This window comes from Lutra lutra, chromosome 3 (genome assembly GCF_902655055.1).
Source record: "Lutra lutra chromosome 3, mLutLut1.2, whole genome shotgun sequence".
Classification (NCBI taxonomy): Eukaryota; Metazoa; Chordata; class Mammalia; order Carnivora; family Mustelidae; genus Lutra; species Lutra lutra.
In genome coordinates this window covers 33,662,588-33,685,767 of record NC_062280.1, presented here as the reverse complement: position 1 = coordinate 33,685,767, position 23,180 = coordinate 33,662,588, and the positions used below count along the sequence as shown (strand labels likewise).

Genomic DNA, 23,180 nt, shown 5'->3' with positions numbered 1-23,180 from the left:
AGAGAGGGGCAGGGGTCAGGTGACAGCATCCATTGTTTGGTGGTGAAAGGAAGAAGACCTACGTTGGGGATTGAAGGGGGCAGTACCCCAGTGATCCTCAGCGCCGAGGGCTTTCCGTCTCATTTGGTCAAATATAAAGACAAAATAATGCTCAGTGTGGCACTACTGATATCTTTTCTCTGAAGCTCTTGTGAAAAGCAGTGACAATGGGAAAGTGTGAATTGATGCTCTGCCTTCATCTGTTTCAGAAGTTACAGAAAAAGAAAACTGGATTTATTTAAAAGCCAACCAATAAGGTAAACAAAGAAGACAAATGCCTTTTGTAAGCTTAAAAAAAAAAAAATTATACAGATGCAACAGTCCCAGAAACTAGTTGTCCAACTGAACTGTTATAAGTATTCTCCTTTCCCCCAGTTGAAACAATCTTACATAACAACATTTGCATCCATAATGTTGTGTAACAAGTAGTCTTGTGGTGTAATGTGTTTTAAATGTGTTTTAGATAGCAGAGGAGTGACTACTACCTTACTATCATGATATCGGTCACTCTTCCAGACAAAACACCATCACCCGTTGGGAAGTAGGGACAGTTTTCCTTAAATACAAGGTCATACTGTTTGGTTGTATGGGGGAGCAGTGGGGATGGGGCAGGGGGATTTTCATCTTCTTCCAAAGCGCTCAACTCTGGATCTCTTCCAAGAGAGGAAACGAGACTAAATAGATCATTTGTTTTATTCTGTTTGGGCATTTCGTGTGTTTCTCTCAACTGCGGCTTACAGACACAAAGCCAAACTTAGAGACTGGCTGGAGCTGGCTAAATTCCAGGTCACTTTTGAAATTTTTTTAAGGAATAAACAATTTGAAGCTCTATCTGAGGATTAAGACAAGCCACACAATTGAAGGACAAAATGAAATTCTGCTGTGAATGTGAATCGCAAAGGAAGAGGAAGGTAGGATAATTATTTGGATTTCTCAAATAAGACAGAGGTAGAGACAGGAGGGAAATGCATGCTTAAAGTACACATCGATGAGAAATAAACTTCAAAGAGGGCCAAATATGAGAAGAAGGGCTGTTTCTGGGCACCAACTGAGGTAGGAACACAGCTGCTTTGGGGCAGCCCCCTAATGATGAGTGTCAAAGTGGCTTGTCACTTGAATGTCACGGAAAGCTTAGGAGATTGCTTCTGTATCCTCTTGCTGGCATCAGGAGGGCCGGCCAACACCAGCCATGCACATTCTGTAACAAGCGTAGTTGGTATTCCCCACATATCCTAGTGGCAGAATGGGTCTTTGTCTTGAATCACTTCCCTTTGGGAGACACTCATTGGCAGTCCCATCCAATGTCCAAGGAGAGAGAAAGGCACATTCGTGGTTGGGCTTAGTTTAGCAGATTAGTTAACACTGCATCCTGTCTGATTTCAGAATTGACAAGTCATGTACAGTATTGCTCAAAATGTTCCTTCGACAGTACTGGGTAGGACAGGGAAGTGAATGGCAGTCATTAAAATGTAAACAAAAGAGGTAAGTCCCAAAGACTTCTGACTGTCTTTTATAGCTGAAGAATTCGGACCCTAATTACACCCTAATTGGGAAAATAAAACATTTTCCCCCTAAAAAATGTTGGCTCCATTAAAACAAGAGACCAAAACCCTTTAAAATAGTATCTGTGTATTCTTTCAAAAACTTAGAGTAACTTTACTCTAAATTTTAAATTGCAGAAAATTAGCCAAAGTGTTTGAGATATAAATCAATACATAATCTTCTGATTGGGATATCATATAATAGCTTTGCAAAATGTGAAAACTGGACAAAGCGTACCCGGGAACTCTCTGTGTTATTTCTTACAACTGCACGAGAACCTACAATTATCTCAATAAAAATTTTCAATTAAAAAAAGTGATTTGGGGGGGAACCTGTGTGGCTCAGTGGTTTAAACCTCTGCCTTCGGCTCAGGTCATGGTCTCAGGGTCCTGGCATCGAGTCCCACATCGGGCTCTCTGCTCAGCAGTGAGCCTGCTTCTCTCTCTGTTTCTGCCTGCTGCTCTGCCTACTTGTGATCTCTCTCTCTCCCTCCCTCTGTCAAATAAATAAATAAAATCTTAAAAAAAAAAAAAGTGATTTGGCGGGGCGCCTGGGTGGCTCAGTGGGTTAAGCCTCTGCCTTCGGCTCAGGTCGTGATCTCAGGATCCTGGGATCGAGCCCTGCATCGGGCTCTCTGCTCAGCAGGGAGCCTGCTTCCTCCTCTCTCTCTCTCTCTGCCTGCCTCTCTGCATACTTGTGGTCTCTGTCTGTCAAATAAATAAATAAAATCTTTTTTTAAAAAAAAGTGATTTGGGAGGAAATGGGTGCAGGGAATCAGGCAGGCTTTCCTAAAAGGGCTCTACCCACACTTCTTCATTCTAATTTATTTCTCCATCCACTAGTTCCCTGAATGACTCCCTTCCATCTGGAAGAGGCTACTCCCAGCTTCTCAAACACAGCTCTGGGCTTTTCTGCTCTTAGCTCCCCCCTCTGCCTCATTCCTCCCAGCTCCAGCTGGGCCTCCCAGTCTAGAGTAAGTCCTAACATGATGCCTGGAGCAATACTTACCATGTCAGTAGTCACTTGGCTCTTGTTCACCCACAAATCAATAAATATTTATTGAGCAACTACTGTACGTGTCATGTTGGCTCCAGGCACTAGGGATGGGGTGAGGTGAGAACCATGGTGAAGTGGTTTCTCTTCCCTGCTTTCTGGGAGTATAGTTTCTGAGGAAGGGTGGAAGAGAAATTAGCCAAGAAAAACGCAGAAGGAAAAAAAAATTAAATGATGATGAGTGCTATGAAGAAAACAGTAAGTTGGAAAAAGTTGGAAGTGATTTTAGTTCAAGCGGTCAGGGAAGGTTTCCTAGAGAAGGTGACATTTGAGTTGAGACCTGACATATAAGGAGGCAGTCATAGGCCCATCCCGGAGCGTGGGAGAGCATGTTAGGCAGCGAGAAAAACAAGGAAAAAGCATTTATATCCTGCCCTGTAATTAAATATGAATATCAGGCATGACTGTAAAATAATGAAACAGGTTTTCTTTTTGTGGACTGTGCTTCCTTTTTATTTGAGGAGCCAACCCTCCCATAGCATGTTTCCCTGTAAGAGAGGCTGTGAATACCCTCAGGCTGGCCCAGATTTTACACTTTTAAAAGTGACTCCTTCACCCCAACACACACACACACCCACACACACACACACACCCCCCGTCTAGCATGGCCTCCTACACACCAATTCTAGATCATGAAGTTGCTCTAATCAGTAGATGCAACCTTATTTCACAGCTGTGTCTAGGAGATTTACCATATTTCCTTCTCACAGTTGGGGCCGTGGGCCTGTCGGAGAGGGTTCTGCACTGAGGGTAACATAAATTATGTCATTAAAGTTGTGTCCCCACAAACCCGCGTGGACGCAAAGGAGGACTGCATATACGAGGTCTGGGTGTCAGAGGGTGGTATGTCGCCCGCCTCTGGGATCTGAGCCTCTGTTGCCCACAAGGTCCCATCCGTTGTAGTTACCGACTGGGAAGGCCGGATTCCCAGGACTCTGCGGGTACCTCACGCTGTCACCGCAGACACGAATCCAGATTTCTAGATTCCCTTGTCTGCCATCTGCCTACGGCGACCAGCCGACCAGTCGACCAGAGGTCGGCTCCGGGACACCCTGCGAAGCGTCTCGAGGGGCGATCTGCCCCTCCCGGGCCGCGACCAGACACCGTTATCCCCATCATCCAGACCGGTGGGCACTGTCCCGGGGCAACCCCCTCCCCCCGTATCTCCCCCAGGGGGCGGCCAAGACGACCTGCCTGCGTCCTCGGGACGCGCCGCGGGCCCTTGGGTGCCTCCCTGTCCCCACACACACCCGGACCCCGGCGACCCACGTGCAGCTCGGCGGGGACTGGCGCAGCACCCCGGGCTCGGCGCGTCTCCCGGCGCGTTCCGGGCGCAACCCCACGACGTGGAGCCCTTGGGGGCGGCAATCGCGAGGCCGCGGCCGGAGTGGGGGCGTCCCGGCGTGCGGCCGCGGGGACGCTGCGGCCCGCTGGCACACAAAGGAGGCGGCGGGAAGGCGGGGCGGGGCGGGCCGGGGGCGGGGGCGGCAGGAAGGGGCGGGGGCGGGGCGGGCGGCGATAAAGCCCCCGCCGCCGCGACCGCCCAGCTTGCGCTGTGAGAGACTGCCGGGCCGCTCTGGCTGCGCATCGAGTGCAGGCGCCGCCGCCTCTCCGCTCCCCCGAACTGCCTCGCCGCCGCCGCCGCCGCCGCCGCTCTCCGTCCTCCGACTCTCCGCCCCGCCGCCACCCGGCTCCGGCTCCGGTTCCGGCTCGGAGCGCTCTCCGCCGCCGCCACCTGGGGATCGTGCGAGGGGTGGTGAGTACCGGCTGCGCGCCCCGCGGCCGATCGCGGGCGCCCGGGGGCTGGAGGGGCGCGGCCCGGGTGCCCCCTGCGCCGGCGACGGTCCCGGGGCTCTGCGCGCCTGCCGCTCGGCGACCTTGCGCCCGGCCCGGAGGCTGCGGGGCGTGCGGGGCAAGCGGGGCAAGCAGGGCAAGCGGGGCCCCGGGGCGGCGACGTCGAGGCGGAGGAACTTTCTCAGTCTCCCTCGGGCTGCCGCGGCCGAGACTGCGTGCGCGCCCGGCTCTGTACCCGGCCCGCGGGGAGCCCGAGGAGGACCCCGGCCGGGTGAGGAGGGGCCGCGACGGCTGTGGCGTCCAGGTGTGCCTGCAGCTAGGAGTCCCGGGGCCCGCGCTGCTTGTACCGGCGCATCCTTGCTGGCGCCGGTGACCCTCAACCTGAGGTACCCACGTACTAGGCAGGCTTCCTCTACCCTGTACTTTGCGTGTGCGCTGCCCGATGGGGAAAGACAAACCGACTCTTGTGGTTACCGCTGCCCAAGCAGGGTGGGGGTGACCGATGTTTGGGGGGAGAGCCTTTAAATTGGCCTCTGGCAATCAGTTCAACCCTATGGAGCAGATTTTTGCTATATTCATCATCTGTAGAAATGGGAATCGAGACATTGATTAGTGGCTACAGGTAAGATGAAAGTCCTCAGAAATTCTGGGCGGAATCAGGTATTTCATTTGCCGACGAACTGATCGGGGATGGAAGGCTTCTATTACATAAGACAGCACCCCACCTTCAGGTGATATGGGCGATGCTATTGAAGGTTTTAGTGTTTTAATGAACGAAAAATAATCTTCATGTGTGTCTCTCTTGAGAAATCTCAAAGGCTGCTGTGTCTTGCTTTGACCACTTTGCAGGGATCGTTCTTATATTTAGCATCAACATAAAAAGGTGTTTGAAGGTCTGACTGCCTCTTTTAAGCCAGGAAGCAGTTTACTTCTCTGAACTGTTTGGGAACAATTTACGTGATAATTTTGTACTTTGGAGGTTTTATATCCAAAGTTGAACAGAGATAACTGGAAGGAATGAAAGCATTGCTAATTTGTATATCTAAAGCATACTTCAAAAATTGAAGATACTTTCAATGCTGTCTGCATATCTAAATCAGTATTTCTGTTTGCAGTATTTCAGCAAAAATTATCTTCAGCTATGCAAATGAAGGTGTTAGCCTAACTAATCTAAGGATCCTTTCAACCCCCAAATTTTGATTCTAGATTTAAATGATGTTTGAAAATATTGTACAGGGTAGGGCAATTACTGAAGGTCATAAAGATGTCATACATCCTTTATTCTAAACAAAAATGAATCTATGCAGAAAATCTCTGCCCCCTATGACTTCATATATTAGTGTAATTTTAAAAGAACAAAAATGACTCAGTCTCCAAAGGACGTTAGTTTTGAAGTTCCCCACATGGGTGAATAAATACCAGAGAGAGACTGAGGTATTAGAGTTGGAAATGAACCATGTCCCACCTACCCCTCCATGTAGCCATCCTCTGCCAGCTAGTCATTCTCCTCCAGGGACTTTGGCTCCTGGGCTTCTGCTCCCCCTCTGGTCCCAAAGTCCATGTAGGGAATGCTGTCTGTTGCCGCTTCCTTGACCATCTCAAATCCAGTGACTTCCTCCCACTCTAGCAACAGAGTCCTCTAACTATATCTAAGTCTTGTCCTCGCTCAGAGATGCTCATCAGAAACATCAGCATCTCAATGTCTCAGTCACAAGCTCCTGCCTTCCAGGTTGCCAACTGGTGCTCCTGTTGCAACTCTTCCTTAATACAAGAGACCTCTTCCCCTCCCTCCTTCCAGTTTAACAGGTGGCTTCATGGCCCCCTCTACCTGGAAAGTAGGGGCCACTGAATTGAAGTCTGCCCATGTCCTACTCCATTTCCCTCCTACAGACTTTTCCAAATTTACCCCCTCATCCAGGACATCTTCTTTAACTAATCTGCTGTGTCCAGGTGGCTTGCCTGGCCCTGATGTGTGATAAATACAGCAGATCCTTGCTGTCTTGGAACTGTCATTCTTGTGGGAGGAAACAGATGAAAAGCAAACATAATTATGTTATGATAAAATGAATTGGGTAGAATAATAGAAGAAAAATCAAGTTGGGGCAGGAAACTCAGGGAAAATTAGAGAGAAGGCCTCCCTTTGGCACTACCTAGTGTCTCCCCATGAACGCTTTTCTAATTGAACAGTATTTATTTTTAGAATGCCATCATCTCCCTTGTCCCTGTACCCCCACTTGCTCTCCAGCAACCATTGGATCTCCCTAGCTTCTCAAATAAGTTAACATTTCCCCCATTCTCTGCTCTCTTCTCAGCTCCCTGTGAGCTGGCCAGGGGCTCCCCAGAGTAGAAGACCCCACACTACCTAAACAGCGATCCTGCAGATTCTCTCTAGACTTCCCTGGAGCATTGGATATGGACCTTTCCTTCCTTTCTGGTACTTTTTCTTTCTTTCCTAGTGCCTGGTTTTCCCTCTGTCTCCATTGCCTCTCTAGTCCCTCCCGGGGTTACCCAGGGCTCTGTCCTGATCTCTGTTCTGCTCTGTATAGAGTCATTCAGTGAAGCACTTTTCCTCAGCTTCAGCTGTCTCCAGAATAATGTCCAGCAGGTTATCTACAGTCCAGTGGCTTACCCATCCACACCTTGTAGACAAAAAAATCCCAGAGTGAGTCCAAGACTGACTGATTTTAGTTCTTACCATCCACCCCATACCCATTCCATCATCAGCCAAAATATTTTTTGTTTGTTCTTTGTTTTTGGTGGTGGCTCTGCTAGTCACCAGGATGTTAAAGCAGAAAACTTCTGGGAATGCTGGACTTCTCCAGCACTCCCCACATGCAGTCACTCCCCCCATATTGCTTCTCCATGCTGTGAAATCACCTAGCCCTCTGCTGTAGTCATGGTGGCCTGGCCCTGCTTCCAAGTCCAGAACCAGCAAAATGGTGGCCAGTGTGCCATTTCCAGTTGGCAGATGTGTTGTTGACCTGCACAAAGTATAGAGAAATTGAGTTAATATTAGAAATATTAAAATGCCACTTGCATTTATAACTTCTCTTAAAAATCAGAAGACCTGGGGTGCCTGGATGGCTCATTGGGTTAAGCCTCTGCTTTCAGCTCAGGTCATGATCCCAGGGTCCCAGGATCGAGCCCTGCATCAGGCTCTCTGCTCAGCAGGGAACCTGCTCCACACCCCCCCACACACACCCCCGCCTACTTGTGATCTCTCTCTCTCTGTCAAATAAATAAATAAAATCTAAATTAAAAAAATCAGAAGACCTGGAACACGAGGCCTCCATTCCCACGTGGCAACACTTGGCTTACATGGATTTTCCAACACCCAGCTCCGCTGGCTGTTGCTTGCTTCCTGGTTCTCCCTGGACCCACGGTGCTCATTTATGGTAGTCCCCTGGCTCCTGCAGGCTTTTGAGTTAGCAGCCAGCAGCAGTTAGTTGAGGCCAGCAGCAGCCTGTGAAACCCTGGTGCCTAACTGTGCAGCCTCCCGCCAGATTTCTTACATCCTAGCGTATGTACCCCTTTCCACCGTCTCCCACAGCAGTGCTGGGTGACTTTCCTCAGTTGCTCCAAATCCAAATCAGCTGGGGTCCCTCCTGATAAAGACTCAGTTTCCCTCTTGCGTTTGGGGCAAACCCTGACTTGGAAGGAGAGGCTCTGTTGTATCCGGTCCGGTAGCTCCAGTGCAAAGGGAAGCTATTGTCTCTACAAGGTACTGTCCCTCCTTTTCTCAGCACACCTTGAACTCCTGTAGGGAGAATGGGGAATACATAATTCCAGTGTTACCTCACCTGTGCCGAGATGCCATCTCTGCTGTTTGTAAACCCTTCACACAGACCTCACCACCCTCTTGCCTCCTCACAACCGCCCTGGGAGCAGATGGGATGCAGTGGATTCCACAGTAGGGAGACCCCTGGAACATGGCAGGCTCCATTTAATCCCTGATGCCCAGAGTCCTACACTGTGCTCCTGAGGTCACTCCTTGGACCCTTGTGTCGCGGAACTTCTCCACATTCAGCCAGGGCACTTGCCACAGCGCCCCACCATCCTTCCAGCAACTCCTTGGTCTGCTGGCCGTTTGCAATGACCTGACAAAGTCCAAGTTTCCTTCCACTCCTTCCCACCTCCCTGCCTCGTGCCCGTCCCCAAACTTTATTTTCTTGCAAAACCGAGCTTCCTGCAAGCTCCTCACACCGTGGGGCTGCCATGCCTCTTTGCCTGTGCTCCTACTAGACCTCGGCCTGGAATTCTCTTTCTCCATCCTCCGCATTCATTGTCTGGCTAACTTCCCCCTTTTCAAGACTCGGGTCCAGTGTCATCTGTACCATAACGTCTTTCCTGAAAATCGCTACCCCCAACCCTCTCTGGCATGTGTTGCATGTGTGCACACATGTACGCCCTACCCCAGGGAGGCCTCTCTGATGGCAGGTACTGTGTTGTAGCTACATGCTTTCCCCACTAGACTCTAAGTGCAATGAAGACGGGCCTATGTTTTAGCTTCATTTGGTCTTGTAGTGGTGCATCATCCAAAGGCACTTAATGGCTATCTGAACTGAACCATATTTATATTTTTCATAAGTTTACTAAAGCCTTTACGAAAGAAGACTTGTCTTTTGGACTTGAAGGGGAGCTTCCCCCTGCCCCCACCACACCAGGACCTCCACTTCTGTTTTGGTACTTCTGTAGTAAATATATATAGTTTCACAGCAGAAAAATTTTTAAGAAATTAAAAAATCAAAATCTTTTTGATCAGTCATGTTTTTTGAGACAGAACGTACTTAGAAAAAAGCAAAAGTCTAACCCAGGAGTACTTCTGTCCCTATAGTCACTTCAGTTATCCGTATCTGAACCTCTTTTTGGCTTGGTTCTGTCTTCCTTGAGATCCACTGGCTGGGCTGTACTCCCTATTTTGTGGCTTGTACAAGGTAGGAGAATTCTCTCTGGCTTCCGTTAACCTTTTCAATGATGGTGATGCATGCCCTCTAGCTGACTTTTTTTTTTTTCCCTTGCTAGTTTTTTGACTAATATCTTCAGTCAAGTTTGATGGAAAGAGCCCTACATTGGGAGAGGTCTGGGCTGTGCTGCCAATGATTTGTGTAGTTAATCATCTAGAAATTAATTCTTTTGTCTATACAATGGGTGTGATGAAATCAAAGATGTCATTTAAAAAAAAAAAAAAGAACAACCAACCTGGGGCGTCTGGGTGATTCAGCTAGTTAAGCATCCAACTCTTGATTTCAGCTCAGGTCATGAACCTCAGGGTTGTGAGGTGGAGCCCCTTATTGGGCTCCATGCTCAGTGAGGAGTCTGCTTGTCCCTCTTCGCTCCTCCCCCCACCCACCTCTCTCTTTTTCTCTCTCTCTAAAAAAATAAATAAAAATTAAAAAAAAATAAGAACCTATAACTTCTTGACTTATTTTCCTCTTTGGTCTGGCTTTCTCATAAAGATCAGATCTAGATGAAATTTTTTCTTAAATGCATTATTTTATGTTTATCTACATGAAATTCTTATCGTCTCTCTCTCTCTCTCTTTTTTAAGTCTATGAAAACATTCGGCTTGGCTCTTTAGTATTCAGAAATAGTGTTAAGGGCCAAAATGGAGATTTAGTTTGTATTCCCACTTAAAGGCGTTTATAAAAATGTTAAATCAATTGGGTTCCCTATACTTGATCTTTGTAAACCACTGTCTCTATCCATGAATGTGCCTATCTTCTCTTTCCCAAACCATTTTTCCTCATGAGTAGATGGCATGTCTGATCTGAAAGTCAATGTTGGGTTTAAAAAAAAAAAATTACCCTTAGGTGTAGAATAGAGGCAAATGCAATAACTACATCTTTAGCTTATTTCTTATCTCTAAGTTCACAGTTTGTCTAAGAGCACTGAAAGAGTAGTAGGATTTTATTTCTCTTTTGAGAAATGCTGCCTTTCACCCAACAGGGCAAGTCTATTTACACAGTCAGTGATTCTCCCCTTATTCTGCTGTTAGGTTTCTAGGTCTGGATGTAAGCCCAGTCCAGAGAAGTTGGCGTTGCTTCTGGGGCTCTTTTTTGTGCATGTGGATGTACACTGAGCCTAAGAAGTCCTCTGTTTGCAATTTCATTCCTGCATTTGGACAAATATGTCCCCTGTTTCATCCTTGAATTCCTTCAAAGGTTGGGGTGCACGCCCCAGTTCAAGGTCAGTCCAGGAACACCTCATGCTCTCGCTTCAGGTTGACCTCAGACATTGCCCTTTGCCTCAGGAGGAATAATTCCAGAATCAGAACCCACTGTACCTTTCTATTTTTACTAGTTAATTCCTGGGAGAAAGATAGTGTGGAGGAGATTTTAATATAAAAGGGAAAAAAATCCTATGAAAAGGCAGAAAGGATTTCTTGTAGCGACTGCAAATCTTGGGAAATGTACTTTGTTTTGTTGTTGTAATGCCCTCCCCCACTTGCTTCAGTGAGAACTCTGGTAACCTGGGGAATTTCTCTTAAGAGCATACCAAAAATAGCATCAGTGCTTTCTCCCCCCACCCCCAACTTTCCTTTCTATTTAGTGCCAACTAATATAGCTACAGAGAAAATAACCACTTGTTTTTGCCTAAGTTTTTATGGACCAAATCTTGAAAGTGGGTGTGGGTATGTGAGAGCGTTTAACACCCAACATGAAGCCCACTTGAAAATGACTAAGGTGACTGCAAATGAAAATAGATTTTTCCTCCTTTCTTTTGAGAAAATGCTGTATAAATAAAGGCAGTGCTTGCTTCTTCTACTAAATTTATTTTTCATTCTTGAAATAAGGAATCTGCTTAGGAAGAAACGATCATGCAGGTTTGGTCACTGTTCGGATTATATGAGCTATTAACGACTGCCTTATCTTTTGGTTACAAGCGCAGAGACCCAATCAGTGTAAGTGATGCAAAAAGATGGGGTGCAAGGGAGGACCTAGTGGCTTACGCCACAGACCCTGAGATGGTGGGGGTGCCTCTGGCCCCGGAGGTGACTGAAACCAGAGATTCAGGGCTTTGGGGCGTTCTTCTCTCCATGTGTGTCTCTTTGCAGGTGGTCTTCGTCCTCTCAGGGACCAGCCTAATGACCCAAGAGAGAAGAGGGGCTTCCTTCCAGTTCCAGTTAGAAAAATCCTAGGGAGGCATTCTGATTGGCTCAGTTCGGGTCATTTGCATTTCCCTGGACCAATGGCTGTGGTGAGAGGAATGGGATACTGTGATTGGCCAGAATCTGAGTCACATGTTCAAACCTGAGGTCAGGAGGGGAGAGAGTACTGAGAGGGGTGTGCTGGACAGACTAGTTACCCCAACTGCCATTAGTATTTGTTTTCAGTTGACCAGAGGCTCTCTGTTGTGTCCTGGAGCCTCATCTGTGTCTATAGGACAGATAGTATCCTCCACTCGCTCAGTTGGGAAAGAAGTGTTGGCAGCAGCTGAAGTATCCATGGTCCTACCTACAGCCTGTATGTGTCAGTGCCAGAGCCTGAACCCAGGTGTGTAAATGTGCGAACTGTGAGCTGATACCATGAATTTTCAAAGATTTATACCTCATCAATATCTATAGCTTTTCAAAATAACTTCTTGTCAAACAACATGCCTCCTTTCAAAAGACCATCTTCTCACTTGGCTGCTAGATAACCTTCAGTAACACAACCAGAACTCACCCGAAAGAAGCTAATATTTTTGCCTTCTGTTGGAAGTATTATTTTTAGACCTGTTGCTGCCCCACACCCCTGCCCAGTTTATTTCTTAGACACTTGTTTTTTTTTCCCTAGGACTCAAACTCTAAAATTAGTACTGACCTTTGGACTGAAAGGGTAGAGTGCATTTACCCAGAGTGGAGGGAATAATTTGGGCTGAGCTGGGTTTAAGTCGAGGTAACCAAACAATGGCTGTGACCTGACTTTTAGAAGATGCCAATAGAGGGGAACCTGGGTGGCTCTGTTGGTTGAGTGGCAGGCTCTTGATTTTGGCTCATGTCAGGATCTTGGTGCTGGGATCAAGCTCCTGGTGGGGCTCCTTGGAGTCAGTTTGAGGATCCAATCTCCCTTGCCCTCTGCCCCTCCCCCCACTTGTGGTGCATGCTTTCTCAAATAAATAAATCTTTTTAAAAAATACCTACTTGAACTTCACAAAGGTGTAGAGGTTTATCTTAGAATATTGTTTGAGATCTAATTTTTGTTTTTATACCTTTTTTTTTTTTTTTTTTTTTTTGAGAGCAAGAGAGAGTGAGAGAAAGAGCGCAGGCACACAGGAAGAGGGATGAGGGGCGGAGGGGAAAAGAGGGAGATAGAATCTTAAGCAGCCTCCATGCGTAGCTCATTAGGCTCAATCTCATGACCCTGATCATGACCTGAGCCAAAACCAAGAGTCAGGCACTTAACCAACTGAGCTACCCAGGTACCCTTTATAGTTTGTTTGTTTTTTTAATAGTTACCTCCCCCCCCCCCAATTTGTCTATCTAAATGGTGTACTTTCCCTTCCCTCCCCTGTCCCCTTCCTTCCTTAGTACAGTACAGTACTTAAGTGTATGGAGGGTTTGGAGGCCAATAGACTGGTCTGAATCTAGATTCTGTCAGTTACTAGCTTGGGGTCAGGAGGCCATAAACTTCTCTGAGCCTCGGTTTCTTCATTGGTGAGTTGGACATGAAGGTAACTGTGTCTTAAGTTTGGAAGGACGCAGTGGAATGTATGCTTTAGGTGCGGAGCACCAGGGCCGGAACGGAGCTGCCTTCCTGGTGGTGGGGTTCTCTGTGTCACAGGTGTCCAGCTAAGCATTTCTCTCCTCTGGGACTCCGGTTGTCGTTGCATCTTTGATCCAGTGAATGAGGGGCTTGCTGTGTGTGTTCGTATGTTTGGTTTCCAGACCCGTAACGGTCTCTGTAGGGAGTACTCCCAGCAATCAGCTGGTCATCTGTCCTTTCGCCAGTCTTCCAGCTCTTCCAGTATTGGCTGCGGGGCCAAGAATGGCCAGCGTGGGTAATAAACTCCCTCTTAAACCTGTGTGAGGAAATGTAAACAGTTGTGTTACCAGAAGGTCTTTCTAGGGCCACATTGCAGGCTAGCCCTGTCAGCTTGGGTGCTTTTATATATGTATGTTAGTTATGAAGAATTAATAAATGTCTCTGCAGCAGAAAAAGAATCTATTTGGTTTAATATCTGGGCCTTTGCAAATGTGGTACCCAGAGTCTTCTCGTTTTGTTCTTATTTTCCAGGCTGTGAAAAAGTCCTATATCCAGTGATATCCACTAATATCCAAAAACCCAGAAGTAATCATTTTTGAACACATACTGAATATACTTTCAACACATAGTCATTTAATGATGATTTGATTCCCTCCATATACGGAAGAGTTCGATGAATGTTGGACGAGCCCCAGCAAACTTTCCCGGATAGGAAATATATTTTCTGCTGCCATTAATAAGATATTTTAGAACTTTACTGGCAGATAGCCATTTGGGACTTTGTACAGCACACGGTGTAAGCCCACACCTGAATTGTCGCTCGGACAATGGAATATGAGGTGGCAGGGAGATTGATTCTGTGTGATGACTTAATTATAAAGAGAGCTTCCTTTCCCTAAAGGTGTGGATTTTCTCTTTGAAATTAATTTACTGATAGACTCCTATCATCTTATGCCAAACCTGTGTTCATTTCTTAATGACACTTAATTAAAATAGCAATTTAGAGGATTGGCCAGAGATGCCAAAGTATGCATAGCCAACATGTCCTTGTGCAGCACAGTGGTAAATCATGAATATCAAAGTCTGATCATACTCATGGTGAATTAATCCAGCAAGTACTGAACACATAGTTGTTTCCATGCATGTGTGTTACTCATTAACCTACAGTTTCTTTTGGGTAGGATAAGTATGTAGTTTTTCCATGTACAGTGGCAAAATCATGCTTTTTGTCTTCCTCTCTGTCTTGTGTTGTGGTTCTTTGTGTCTTATCTGCCCTGTTAGGAACCCTTGAGGATTTTTGGTCTTTCTTATCCTCCTGGGTTCTTTACACAATACCTGACTCCGAGGAGCCCAAAAGGGAAGAAGGAAATGAAAGAGCGTGGATCATCAGTGTGTCAAGTACTGTTAGGCACATTTTATACATGAGCTTATTGAATCTCAGCTACCCTTGGAAGGTTGAAATTAGTCCTAGCTGGCAGGCAAGAAAACAGAAATTAGCGTATGTGGAGCACCCTGCTGAGAATTTGACCCATGGGATATTCACTCTAAGATCTTTCATCCTGAAACCTTGTTTTCAGGGAGTGACTGAGACTAGACAGTGGTGTCTGAGCAACAGTGCAGAGCTCCACACATGAGAGGTCAAAGCATGCTGGACAAGGTGAACTTGGGAATCAGATGCATTTAAACCCCAGCTCTACAATTAGTCATTTGATGTCCACAAAGTATTTTCCTCTCTGGGCTTCATTTCCAGAGCCGGAGAATGGAGCTGATGAGGTTATTCCCTTCTTTGTAGAGAAAGCTAGCACTGTCCCTCCTTCACATACAGGGAGATAGCAAATAGTGACTTAAATCACGTGGCAAGATCAGGGCTGAGGCAGGTTGAGAACTCGGGTCTCTGCTCCTATCCCTTGTCACCTCTGCAGTCACCAAGTCTGGGTACAGCAGCCAGAACTGCCATCACCTGTCACCTCCCCTTGATTAGCCCTCAGAGTACCCCGCTGACTTAGGGACACTCACCATCCATCCCTTAGAACCACTTGACTGATTTATGTCTCCTCTCCTCTGTGTTGTTCAGCCCCATCTTCCTGAAGAGGATTATTCCCAGAGACTAAAGAGATTCCCCAAGACTTATTCCTGATGCATCTGCCCCACACAAGACTTCAAAGTGGCAGCCCTATTGTGTTTGGGTGCATTTGGTTTAGAAACTAGTTTTTCAGCCAGGTGCTCTGAGGGATGCAGAAGTCTCCACAACATCGATTGACCTTTGAGGGTCTTATATGTTTCCATTAGAAAGGGCGTATCTGTGATGCTTTAACAGTTCAGAAACCATGGTACACTGTCCTGGATGGACACAACAAGGGGGTACATTTTCTGTAGAGGATTTCAGTGCAGCAGTAAAAATACCTCAAAATTGTTTAGCTTTTTATATCATCAAGTACCATGGTGATCAATTCTTCTTCCCCTGGAGCAGACCCATCAGTCTGACTGACCCCCAGTACTGCACTAGGTCAGTAATACACAGCCAGAATGAGTGCTTCGCATGAGATGTCTAGGAGACCAGACCGGAGGGAGTTAGTGTGGACTCAGTCACTGGAAAGGCTGTGCAGAAGCCCTATCCCCTCCCTCTTTGTGGGGAAGGACTCCAGGAGAGCAGTGTGTGACCCCGATGACTAGTCTAGTTGTGGGGCCACCATGAGTCATGGGCTGTGGAAGCTCTTTACAGGCATGTTCCCCCTGCTTTCTCTTGACAGCCTTGAAAGGCTGGCAACCCAAGGTTTTTCTGTAGAGGGTCCATGAGATTCGGGAATGAGGGCAAGTGATGGATAGTCTCTGGGTCTCTGTTTCCTTCTGCATGAAGTAAAGGTAGGAATGCCCAGCTTTCTGGGAGTGTAGGAGGCTCAGCAGTGCTAATGCTAAAGCCCTTTACTGATAGAAGGTTCTTAAATATCCGTTACTGCCAGTGGTCGTGCATGGGAGAGTTAAGTCTATGCACAATGTGAAATGTTGTCAAGTAGGTGATAAACGCAAATGTCTAGATAGCCCTCATGGGTAATGCAGTCCTTATTTTTTTCCTTTTGTATTTACTCTCCACAAAACCCTTTTTGCTCTAAATTTTGTCGATTGCTACTTACTAATTTGTAATAAGAATAATAAGAGTGGGCCGTTTAGTCTCTCAAGTGCTCTCCATGAGTAAATACAAGGAGATAACTCCTTCATGGAGGAGAGATCAGTTCTCAGAAAGAAAGAAAGAAAAAAATAGAATAGAATTGAATTTTAGTGGGCAACTTTGCAAAGGGGTAAAGCATTACAACTTCCCTTTCATTGAATGCTCATGAGTACAAGACACTTGAGAATGTAAAACTGCATGAGAGCTGGGTCTCTTCCGGGGCAGGCACGCAAGGCAAAAGTGCCAAAGCGATTCCTTAGTCAGTCATTAAAAGGCATCAAAATGTATAATTTTTCTCTGTGGAAAAAAGTGTTTTCTCATTTGAGAACTCTGTGCGTGAATACAAAAGGAAAAATTTTCTCCAGAAACATTCCTCAGGGAAATTGGGGGTTGCTATATTTTAGGGGCCTTTCAAAGTCTCCCATTTGCAAAGATCATGATAAGTTCATTAGTCAGAGTTCACCAAAAGCCCTGGTTGGATGAGACTAATGAATGAGTCTTAGGAACAAAGGGAGAAGAGCGCATAAGCCTGCCATCCCCTTAATCAGTATTTATTCTGAAGACTCATAGAGGTTGTACCATACAAGAGGGTTAAAAAAAAAAAAAAGGCACAGAATTAGAATACAGATTTAGTCATTATTCCTGAGGTCATGACTTCTCAATTGCCTAATTTTGAATGCTGTGTTCATTAAGATAATGCTGATTGCTGTAATAAATAACCCCAAATACGTACTGTGGCACAAACTTCCACTTGCATAATGCCCGAAATGGGCATGTCTGTTCCAAACCTGGTGATTCAGGAAGCCAGCCTCTTTCCACCTTCTGGCTCCACTTGATTTAGCAGGTGGTTTCCAAGGTCATGATGCTTGTCAGCGTCAAGCTGGTGGAAGCAGAAAGATCACGGAGGATTGCATATGGCGACTCTTGGTGGGCCAGCTCTGAAAATGGCATATATCACTCCTGTTCCTGTTTCATCAAATACATTTCAGTCTCATGGACACTCCCACATACAGCAGAGGCTAGGAAGTGTAGCCCTAGCTCTGTGTTTGGAAAGGAGAAGAAATGGGTTTTCCAAGGAGATAGCTATTCTCAGGTAAATGAAGTTTCATGAAGACTCTAAGCCACTTTAAAAAGTCACATAGTAGCATGCCGTAATATGGCAATCATGTATGTATTTTCTTCTATGAAGGCAACTGTCCTGAAGGCCTACGAAAAGCTTCTTATGGCTTAGGAGAGGTTTTTTTCAGTGACAGCATGACACATAGATTTGAAAAGTGCTGTATCATAGGCAGTTTGGACAAAAAGGATGTGCTTGGGAAAGTTGTTAGACAGCTCGGAGTGATGACAGGCTTGGAGAAGATGTCTGGGAAAACGCCGAGTAAGATTGCGTCATGGAAGGGGAGACTGGAAAGAAAAGTGCCATTTCTAGATCATAATATATGTGATTCCGCATGTTCATGAAGTTTGTTTAGTCAGGTTGACCAAAACTCAGGTGGGTGGGAACGGGAGGTGTTGGGGCTCTTCTCCCTGGGAAAGAGAGGAGGTCTGTCTTAAATGGGAGCTAACCATCTACTCAAGCACATGTGGGGATTAGAACTTAAAGAAATAAAGACTTTCACCCTATGAGACAGGGTGTCTTTCCAGTGTGGGAAAGGGTCATCAGATACGCTGGGAACACCATGTGGGAGCAAAAGGAAAGACGAAAGCTGGGGAATGGGGTCAATGCCAATGCTGAGCTCTGACAGGAAATGAAAGGACCAGGGATTGGACAAGGAAGAAGCAGGTGACAGGAGCAGCCCTGCCCTGTTTGGGAGAAGCCTCTGGCAGCATCTGACATGTGGGCATATCCGTGTGGTTTTTTTGCTGTGTGATGTGGGCAGATTAGTCAGTCTCCTTGCCTCTCTGTTACCTCAGCTGTATCCGGAGGGGCTTATGTGAGATTCAGTGAGATGACATGTTCACAGGGCTGTGAACGCAGTAGGAGCTCTATAAATGCCCTTCCCTCCACCCATTTCCTGTGCGGCTACTCCCCAGCTCCATTGTTAGTGAACGTCGTTTCCGTAGCTGCTTATGAGATATTGGGGGAGACGGTTCTCCCCCATAAAATGTGACTTCATAACCAAAGAAGCTCAGCGCCCCCATCCCTAGAGATCCCTCCATGCGATCCATATCTTACAGCAGAGTTTAGGCTGAAATAAGAACTTTCATTATGTCACCGATTTTTAATCCCAGAATTCCTTGTTCTTCTGCCTCAGTGCTGGATGTGGGGACGTAAAAAGCTGCTCTTGTGAGGAGAAGCTGTGCGATGCCTAAGAGTTGTCACGTCATTGCCCAGGATGCTGTCTTCTGTGATCCTCATAGCAGCCTTCTGAGGGACAGGATGGGAGAGGAGGGTTGTCATTGATTTTACAGATGAAGAAACTGAGTCACAGTCTATGCAGTTCAGCCAGTGCAATTTGTCCCATGCAGGCAGGCCCGGGACTAGACTGTAGGCCCATCCCCCCAATTGCGTTCATGCTGACGCAGGTTTCTCCTATGAACTGGCTGAACATACCCCTTTCCAAATCCTTTCAGAAGGCATCAGCGGGGGGCTCAGCAAGAGAAATAAAGTCAGGCTGAAGGAAGAACCTCAGGACTTGGGTAGCTAAAGCCAAGTTTGGAATCATGCTTCCCGTCACGTCAGATGGTTTCTGAGCTTTGCAGAACTTTGCTCATTCCATGGTTGCTTGCCGGAAATAAACATGTAAACATAGAGGGTTCATCTTTTTAAAATATTACTTTGGGATATTGTTTGTTTATAAACTCTTTGTGCTGAAAGAAGTGAGCAGAGAATCTGAGATCATGGCAGAAGAGATTTTCTTAAAGTTATTAACTATTTTCTCTTATCTTATCCCATCCCTTATTCCCTCCTCCTACTTCAGAAGTATCTCCAGATCCTATGCCTATAGTTACGTGTGGATTTATTTCAGAAGATGTCTGCCTCAGATGATTCCCCCCCAGAAGTTAAAATGAGGGGACCAGGGAAGCTTATGCCCATTCCCAACCTCCCCTGCATGACTGTTTTCACTTGTAATAAATACCAAAAACTCGTTCTGAGATTTAGATGGGGTTAGCCTGTTTGGGTCTCTCGAGCCACGTCTGGGTAGAGAGGGGGCTTAGTCACCAGAACTAGACACAAAACTGAGGGAAGAGAGAGAAAAGTGTGCCCAAGTGTCACAGGATCACTTCTGGGGGCTCCCAAAACTTTACCTCAAAGCTGCCCCATAGCCATCTAATGAAAAATGGAGCCTAATGGCTCTGTGTCCACAACCGACCCCATTAATACAACATCATTAATCTATTTAGAGGGAGGGTAGGAGAGATGCTACCTGTCCATTTTCCCTAAGCCTTTCTTTCCTGAACTGTGTCCTTGAACCTCCCAGCGGATGGAGGTGGGTCAGGAGGCCAATGAAGCCATACTGCTCTCTTCCTGCCCCTTCTTCCTTCTCAGGCTCCTCAACACAAGTTCAGCCCTTTCCTACCTTCCTCTTGTTTGCCTGGGAAAAAAAAGATCATAAATAAGTACCCAGTGGTGCCAAAGGAATAAGGAAAACACAGGATGGGTCAGTGAACGTTGTCGTATTTTATTTCCATGATGTCAGAGAGGCGGACTTTCTCAAGTGGGCTCCTCTGAGATGGCCTCGCTTGCGGGGTGCACGGTGTGCAGCACTGAGGAAAAACTCAGATTCTGTCAGGAGCCACAGGAATGTTGCAGAGCAGAGAGGCTCACAGTTACCAGACTCATAAGAGATGGAAGACTAAGAAGATGGTCCTTTAGCTAATTAGCCTACTCCCCACTCTAACGAAGTCTTCATAGAAAGCCCACTTGCCATGGGAAAGTTCTTTGCACATGGGACAATCGATGGTCCAAGTCCTAGAACTCAGTCTGGGTCAGTTCCAAATGGCCTGTGGGGAAGTTCCTAGTCCACGAACACTGGAGGCTAAGTATTGTCAGCACAGTTCCCCACGGTAGATACCTTCATTCTCAAGCGGCAGGGCCGTCTGTGTCTTAATTACAGAAACTATAAAACATTAGCCCTTGGTGACAAGTTATTAAAAGAGGTCATTTTTGCATCTTTTCATTTTTTCTAAATTCTATTGTTTAACTTTGTAGAACAAAAGCTAGGGGTTAAAGTTTGCATACCCGAGGAACAACATTAGTTTGTGAGTGGTGTTGTCATTTATTGAATAAATATATATCGAGTGTCCATATTTGCTTTAAATTCCAGTGCTTGTGATTCTCTGCTAGTTTGGTTATTACTTGTCGGTTGCCGCCATTGCTGGTCACTCTTGTCTTGAGAGGGGAGGTTATGGCTGCTTTTCTGGTTTTCATCTCGTCTGACTAATCTTCCCTATAGAGAGATACTGATGGTCAAATGCGGTGCTATTGAATGTAAAATAAGGCTAACTAACACTTTTCTCATTTGCTTGGAAGTCTCAATACTACATATCAGGTCCACTTGGCTTCTTACTCCATTAAGTACTTCTGTCTCTGGTTCGCCCGTAGCTCTTAAGGTCAGACTGTGCTTTCCCTTCATTTTGTCATTTCTACCGCTGTGACTTACTTAGGGCGCAGGACCAAGGAAACTCTTGTTGACTGAGAAAACGCATGAGCATTGTGCAGCAATGGAAAATGATCGTGACTTTTGCAATTCCCTTTCCCCTGACCCAAGAGTCTGGGCACTCCTTCTTTGGCACCTGTTACTCTGACAGCCCCTCTCATTATGGCCACATACTCTGCTAGCCACCATTTGATCAACCATCAAGAATATTGAAGCATCCTTTCTCCCTCCAGGGCAGTGCTGTGGGCACTGAAGAGAATTGAAGTTTGTATTCCTGAGTGAAGGATGTTCTACACAGTCCCTTACTCCTAGCAGGCATCTCACTGCCGTTTGGGGAGTTTTGTCTGGGCTGCAGATATTTGAACCAGTCAAGTCTAAGAGTGTTTGTTTTCTCGGGGAAATGCAGCCCTATTAAAACTATTGTTTTAAAAGTCGCTGCGAGCATTAAAATCCTCAGTCATCAATTAGTAGTGTGAAAATGTAGAAGTGGTTGGGGCTTCAGGCAAGCAATATTGACTTAAATGTGTAGGGCACTTTAAGACAGCTCTTGATTGTACATTTTAAAATAGGGAATGCAAATTGAAATTCCTCCTGGGTGCTTTAAATCATGCATTATATGTGCAGTATTTTCAATTAGCTGCAGAAAAAATATGTTCCGTGTGGCTCTATTTTTACAGCTGGGAATTGCTCTGAGAACACAATTGACTATTTCATACATGTGAGATTTATTTAAATGACTCATGGGGCATTTGCAGTTTAACCAATAATTGAAAATATTGTTGCAGTGTGGCAGGTAAAAACTAGGATGTCATTTTGCATTCCTGAAGTGGTGTTCCAAGCTCAAGCATTACGTTAGTCAGAGGGGTGGGCGGTGGACAGGAAATATTGAGATTCAGTCCTTCACATTTCATTCCTGGGCTGTGCCACACCACGAAAAGACCAAGGGTGCTTGACTGTTGGAGGGTTCTGTGGGTTGTGCTCTCACAAAAGACCCCAAGCATGAAGGCATTACCTTGTTTCTCTCTTCTGTTTGCATATACCAGACACAGACAGAAGATTAGGTCAGATGGGGGAACCCCAACCTTCCCCCAACTCTTCTCTTACCTCTCATTCCTTCCCTACCATGCTTTGCTAGCCATCTCGTATCAGACATCACCTATAGAGCTGATGCAGAAAGCTACGTTGACGCTCAGGATGGACCAGCCAACCTCCCTGTGGTTGTTTATAAACGTTACTGGGGATTTGGAATGCATGTCCTCACTGAAATGGTGTTGTAAATGGTGGTTAGGTGATTGTTAGAATGCATTATTGCTCAGTGTGATTTGAAGTATGGGTTAGTTAGGTATTTTGTGGTCAGCATTAAAGTCCTAACCACCAATTTTTAGTTTTTCTCTGGATCGGTGGTTCTCAGCCAGGGTGAACCTCCCTTTCACCTCAGGCACATTGGTCAGTGTCTCCGAACATTTGGTCGTTGCACTTGGGTGGGGGCTGTTACTAGCATATAGTGGGTAGAGGCCAGGGATGCTGCTGAGCACCTACAACACACAGGACAGTCCCTCCCAACAAGGTATTATCCTGTTCAAAGTGTCAATAGTACCCAAGTTGTGAAGCCTTGCTCTAGAATTCCTTTAAAAAAAAAAAAAAAATGACTTCCCCAAATACTTTAGAATACAACCTGCTCATAACATGGCGGTTTCTATAATTAACATTAGCACATAAAGGGAGTTAAGGTCATGGTTGAAAACTTGGCTGTTTCATCAATGCCTTGACACATTGAGCACCTCAGTGTCCCCATGTGCTATGTTGGATGCTGGGGAAGAGTGGTGAACAGGACAGACAGGGGCTCCCCTCACTCACAGGCACAAAGAGAAGGGGAGATGACAAGTGTTCCAATCAGGGGGAGCATAAGCATGGAGGCCTGAGGCTGGAAGGAGCCTGGCAGATCACGTGAACAGCCAAGAGGAAAGTGTGTCTCTAGAAGAAAGCCAAATCCGGACAAGGCAAGTCAACTCCTAGGCTGTGGGAGGGAATTTTATTTCATTGTAAGAGTTAGGGCTGCCATTAGAGGGTTTAACGCTGGTCTTGGTGCTGAGGGTCATGGTCAGGTTCCTGGTCAGCAAGGTCACTGGGGTAGTACAGACAATGAGTTGAGTATAAGAGACTCATGTTCTATTCCAGGAATGCTGGTGGCTTGACTCTGGGGGCAAAGGAGGTGGAGATAGTAGACCATTCAGGAACTGTGTCAGAGATAGAGTGGTAGAGTTTTTTGATGGGTCAATGGGGAAGAGAAGGAGGAAGGGT

General features: G+C 46.2%; 1 protein-coding gene across 1 annotated transcript in view; it reads left to right on the top strand.

The window, feature by feature from the left end:
• The first annotated feature begins 4,259 nt into the window (after positions 1 to 4,259).
• The window catches only part of SERPINE2 (serpin family E member 2), a 62,326-nt gene continuing 43,405 nt past the window's right edge, over positions 4,260 to 23,180 (top strand). Inside the window, exon 1 of the mRNA XM_047721792.1 lies at positions 4,260 to 4,390. The gene's annotated coding sequence lies outside the window, so the exon portion shown is untranslated. The remainder of the gene's footprint in view (positions 4,391 to 23,180) is intronic.